We start from the raw sequence: 6275 nt of genomic DNA on the forward strand, positions 1-6275 counted from the left end.
ACTAACGCACATGCACTCTAGAAACGTCCTGTCTCTCCGTAATGTATCGTATTATATATCTACTTACGCATTGAATAAATACGACATAACATTCCATGCCCTGCCTTATAACGGTTATTCCAGCCAAAAAATAAATTGCCGGAGATCCAATTTACAAGGCGACTGTTGAGGTTACAATTCAGCACAAACATTCAATTCAGTACACCAGTCAAATACCGCTATGTAATGTAACGAAACTCCCCCGTGCTAGTTCTCGCACAATGTAAATGGACTCTTATGAGTTATGCCGTTAGAAGTTCTGTATAACTCCATAATAGGTTTTTTTTTAAATGAAACAGACATGACTCTTCATCCTCCTTGCGTTTTCCCGGCATTTGCCAAGGCTCATGGTAACCTGGGTTCCGCTTTGACGTAATACAGACGTGACTATTTCCATAAAATTTAAATAAGTAATCACAAAAAAGAAGGTATCACAAAAATGCTTATAAAACTGATTAGCCCTTCCATTTTTTCCCAATTTCTATTTGGCTTAGGATACAGCCCTTTTCTTTTTATGCTAGCTTCCTTCCTGGAATCCCACGCAAGTTTTACATAGAAAGCTAATATTAGATTCCTTTCGCTGCCCTTTTCGGAATTATATCCCAAGCGAAGTCGGTTATTGCTATCATTCACTCATATCCACGTTACGCGCCCACACAGGAGATGAGACAAGGGGTTCGCATTCGCAGGCATTATTTACGAATAAGTACCTATCTAAGTAATTGTCGTTATCAAGTATCTAAGTAAATGGTTTCTTTTTTATCAGAGGGTTCGGGATTCTTTTATTAAGACATTATAGTAAGGCTGGTTTTAGCACAGAATATAAAATAGTACGTTTTAGTGGCACGCGGACCGACCGCGCGGAGCGATCCGATCGACCAATTTGTATGAAGTTGATGTTTGATGTTGTCGTCCGCGCGGACCCGCTAGCTTTACTCTAAAATGCTCCCTGAACTTAATAAATAATAATATTATCCGGTGCAGACACTTCGTTTTTTTCTCATCACACCCTACATAAACTCACATCTGTATTCCCAAAAGGGGTATTCCCCAGAACTATATCAATTGTCCCAGATTTGTAAGAACCTCTTTTTGACACATGACAGTGTCCACAATACGTAAACACGCGCAACCTAATGAAATTTTAAATAAAATCCTGTGATAATATTTAAAAAAATCAAGTACTTAAAAACAATTGATCGATCCGGACACCATACTCACTTTAGTTTAGGTATATATTTAGGTATTTTTGAATTCATGTCCTTTCTCTTATATCGTAAAATGGAACGCAAATCTATTAGCGAAGTACGTAGGGTAGTTTCTTCGAATTACAGGGTGAGTTGGCCTTTCGATTTGATTCGCTTTCACTGGCATAGATCGTTAGACTTTCTCAACTACAATTTCCCTACTCGAGGGCGATTGTACATTTGTTCCTTCGACCGCGGATCCTCCTAAAACTGAGAACAGCTAACCTGTCTCGGGGCCAGGAGTGACGTAGAACCACTTTCGTTTCGTTAAAATTGTCGCTAATTTCGTTTCGTTACCATAATATCGTTAGTTTCGTTTCGCTCATATACATACATAGATACATCGCAAAATTACATACTTAATCTTTGCAATCGATCACTTCGCTTTCGTACCTACCTAGCTTCCAAAGTCCGACAATAAGTAATCATTCATTTCAACTGCTTTAGACATAATTACCTCAAAACAGGAACTTTCTGGATACTAAGTTATTTCAAATTTCGATTTTCGAACGATCAAAATTGATGATGCAATCATATTATACGACCAAATAAAGTAGGTGTTAAATTTGTTGTCATAACCCGTTAAAATAGGATACTTCGTAATTTGGTCGGATAACACTGCACCGCGTGCTATTTTTGTGATTACGTAATAATAACCAACCTACATAGTATTGAATTGGGACTTTAAGAATAGCGATAATTACATTTAGTTATTGTTATTTTGTAAAGTGGATAATACATAATAGTTAGACAAATATAATTTACATAAAAGTACGAAAACATAAGATAAATTAGTAATATTGTTTACCACGTATTTAGTCTATACATATATCGTGCATTATTATTGAATAATGACCACAGATAGATGTCCATTATTATTCACATAGGCAAATCACATAGTTTTTTAATCCTAATCAATTAACTACTTTCTGCTAAATGATTAATTACGTTACGTACTCATAATCGGCACAAGCCCACAAAGTATTCGCGGACTTAACTCCTATCCATTAGGGTCTATTTTCCAACGGCAGCACATATCACTGCGAACCGAACTGCTTGTTTTTCTAATTGAAATAATTTACCTAACTAGTGTTTTTGTCTTCCCTTTATTAAACTCATTTAAAAATAATACGTTAGTTTAGGCACTCATCGTTATAAATAATTACTCTCACTTATCAATTGAAAGAAATATTTGTCTGTAATAGTGTCGTAGCTGGTGGACCTTACACCATAGTAAATAAGGTTGAAAATTGTTTGTACTACAAGTTGTTTTATATGTCGAATAGGTTACATTTACATTAGATTAACGTGGTTATTACATACTAGCTTTTACCCGCGGCTTCGCCCGCGTAATAAAAGTATTCATTAAGATTTTCATTTGGATCCGTAGGGACCGTAGGTTTCTCTGTAGGTATATTTATCTGCGATTATTTCGATTGCACATAATACTTTTGCTTACAATGATTGTAGAAATATTACACATCGACCACAGCGTAGGTAATTCTATATACGCTGGGGAAACCTTTATAAACATCCCACATAGCCCGTATTTCGACACTATGATCGGTGGGTGAAAAGTACTTTTTTCTATTATCCCTTACAATTTTTTACATTTTGCTTATACTTATCGCAAACGTAATCTTCAAGCAAGCAAACAACGATCGTCTTAGAGCACATTGATTGTAAGAGACCGCCGACCGATTATCCGTATCCCTCTAACGATACCCATATTATCCGTATCCGTATCCGTATCCGTATCGCTATCGCTAACGCTATCGCTAACGCTATCGCTATCGCTATCGCTATCGCTATCGCTATCGCTATCGCTATCGCTATCGCTATCCCTATCGCTATCCCTATCCCTATCCCTATCGCTATCCCTATCGCTATCCCTATCGCTATCCCTATCGCTATCCCTATCGCTATCCCTATCGCTATCCCTATCCCTATCCCTTATCAAGATGTTTAATGATATAACACTTTAAGTTCTCGCGCTTTGTACACATATTTAAAGTCACATACAGGTCGAACGCGATTAATTAACATTATTTTTACCTTTTTTCCCAACGTTTCGGCCAGGTTGCACTGGCCGTGGTCGCGGAAGACTGACGTCCCAGCAAAATGTCACCGGAGATGTAAACAACACAAAACTACCCGATATTAATTTATATAAATGTTCGGGGTAGACAAATAAATATAATCTACCCGCTTTTAGTTAATGTTTATTTCCCACCATGTTTATTTTAAAGGTAAAAATAATGTTAATTAATCGCGTTCGACCTGTATGTGACTTTAAATATATGTTTAATGATTTCTTATCAAGTGCTAAAATATAAAGTTTCATGGTTTTATCATTTAAAATTAAGAAATCCCATACAAACTTTCAACCTCTTTCAACCCCTTCATCCCTTTTTTTCGAAATAAAAAGTAGCCTATGTTCTGTCTCAGGGTCTAAAGATTGTCTGTTCCAAATTTCATCAAAATCGGTTGCGTGGTTTAAGCGGGAAAGCGTAACAGACAGACAGACAGAGTTACTTTCGCATTTATAATATTAGTATGGATTTGAAGTGACAATGTCTAAGGCACTCGCACGTCGTAATTTGCAATTAAAACGTGAAATATCGATCAAACGGATCGATGAATGTTTAGCGGCCGGATTACAGGCTAAGGTGGATTCCTCGCGATTACCGTTGTTTATGTCTAGATTTAGCAAATAGACGGCTATTGTTCTAGTTTTGAAACCCACCACATGAAACTCATTTCGGAAATAACAGACGCGAACGAGTTAGAACAGGAGGATGTCGTGCGTCAAGAATTTGACGACAAATATTTTCAAATAATTGAAATTCACACTTCGTTGTCCTCCGCGACCACTACCGAGGGCGAGACAAATAGAACCGATTTGTCCGTCAAGTTGCCTCGCCTGAATCTTGTCCACTTCGATGGCAATATTAAATCATGGGGAACATTTTACGATATGTTTAACACAATGGTACATCAAAACAAACGACTGTCAAATATTGAGCGGTTCTCAATTTTGATGACACTTCTTTCGGGTGAACCATTGCAATTGTTAAAAGGTTTTCCTTTATCGGATAGCAATTATTTAGATGCCTACGCGGCCTTGATCGATCGATACAACAACAAACGAAAATTAGCTTTTCGTCATTGGGAGGAAATTCAGAACGCTTCGTTGAAATCTAATTCTCCCAGTGAATTACGTCGACTGGTAGACACCTTCAAAGAAAACATCGCGGTTTTGAAAAACTTAAGATTTCCCGTCAACGATTGGGACTTCCCATTGTTCTATTTGTTGATCAATAAATTGGACCAGGACACCCGCCGTCGTTTTGAGTTGCAGAACGACAGCAAGGATGTACCTTCTTTCGAGTCGTTGTTGGAATATGTGAATAAGGCCGGTCAAGCTTTGGAACTCGCCTCGCTCACAGAGAGTGTCGCCGCTTGGCCGCCGCGCGCGCCCGCCGCCGCCGCCGCGCCCGGGCGCCCCGCGCGCGCGCTCGCCGCGCCGCGCTCCGCCGCCGCCGCCTGGCGCGCGCCACAGGAACGTACTCCTGCGGCCGCCGTCTATAAAACGTTAGTGGCCACTAGCGCCGCTCCGATTGAACCGTGTTGTGCGTTGTGCAAGTCGAATCATGATCTTGCTAAATGCAGTGAATATCGGAACAAGACTCCTCACGAGCGTTTTTCTGTTGTCAAAGACAATCGGCTCTGCGTCAACTGCTTACGCTCGGGACACGTAGTCAAAACTTGCCCATCGAAATCTCGTTGTTTGAAATGTAACGTCGCCCACCACACTACTATTCATTTCGATGTCGATGGTGGTAATCCCAAGGTCAGTGTCGGCTCCTCGGCCGCCACTAGCCCTGGCGCCGCGACTTGCTCGTCGTCTTCGCTTCTCGATACCCCGACGCAGGTGCCTGATAAACAGGTGACCATGATTGCGTCTGGTTCAGCACCTGTGGGTCAAATTTCGCTTTTTGCCACAGCATACGTGGAGGTACTCGATAATTTCGGTAGTTATCAAAAAATTCGTCTTGTCATAGACAATTGCAGTCAGCCCAATCTCATCACGCGTCGTTGCGCCCAGCGACTTGGACTTCCGATTCGACATAAATACTCCTCGATCGAGGGTGTATGTGAGGTGTCAACATTGTCGACCTCCTATACCACTCTTAATATTCGCAGCATGAAGTCTGACTTCGAAATGTGCATCGAAGCCATTGTCGCACCCAAAATCTGCAGCGATCAGCCTGCAGTAAAAATTGACATCGACCGTTTGCCATGCGTCAACGCATTCGATCTCGCCGACTCTAACTTTGACAAACCTGGGGGTATCGACATTTTAGTGGGAGTAGATGTTTTTTGTAAAATCTTCATGGGTAACCGCCACGAATGTGATAACGGACCCACAATCTTTGAGACCAAACTTGGTTGGGTAGTCATGGGAAGCGCTCCTTCCGCCACTCCCCATTCGCAAACTTCGTTGTTTTGCTCAATCGAATCGCTCGATTCCCAAATTCGAAAATTTTGGGAGATAGAAAGTCTTCCGAAGGCTTCGCCTTTAACTGACGATGAAGTCATGTGCGAGAAAATATTCGCCTCGACTCATACACGTGACCCGAACGGACGATATATCGTGAACTTACCGTTCCGAAACGTCGATCCGCATTTTGGTGACTCGCGCGCTCTTGCCGAGCGCCGCCTAAACTCTCTCGAAAAGAGACTCTCTCGTGAACCGGAACTTCGGACAGAATACAATAACTTTATGCGTGATTATCTCGATGCTGGACATATGGACCCGGTCGCACCTCGATCGGATGGCCGAGCTTACCACTTGGCACATTTCTGCGTGCTTAAGCCCAGCAGCTCCACTACCAAATTGCGGGTAGTTTTCGACGCTACTGCTCAGCCTGCTGGAGGTCCCTCGTTGAATGATCAGTTGCTGGTTGGATCGAAACTGCAATCTGA

This window comes from Leguminivora glycinivorella, chromosome 19 (assembly GCF_023078275.1).
Source record: "Leguminivora glycinivorella isolate SPB_JAAS2020 chromosome 19, LegGlyc_1.1, whole genome shotgun sequence".
In the NCBI taxonomy this organism is placed as follows: Eukaryota; Metazoa; Arthropoda; class Insecta; order Lepidoptera; family Tortricidae; genus Leguminivora; species Leguminivora glycinivorella.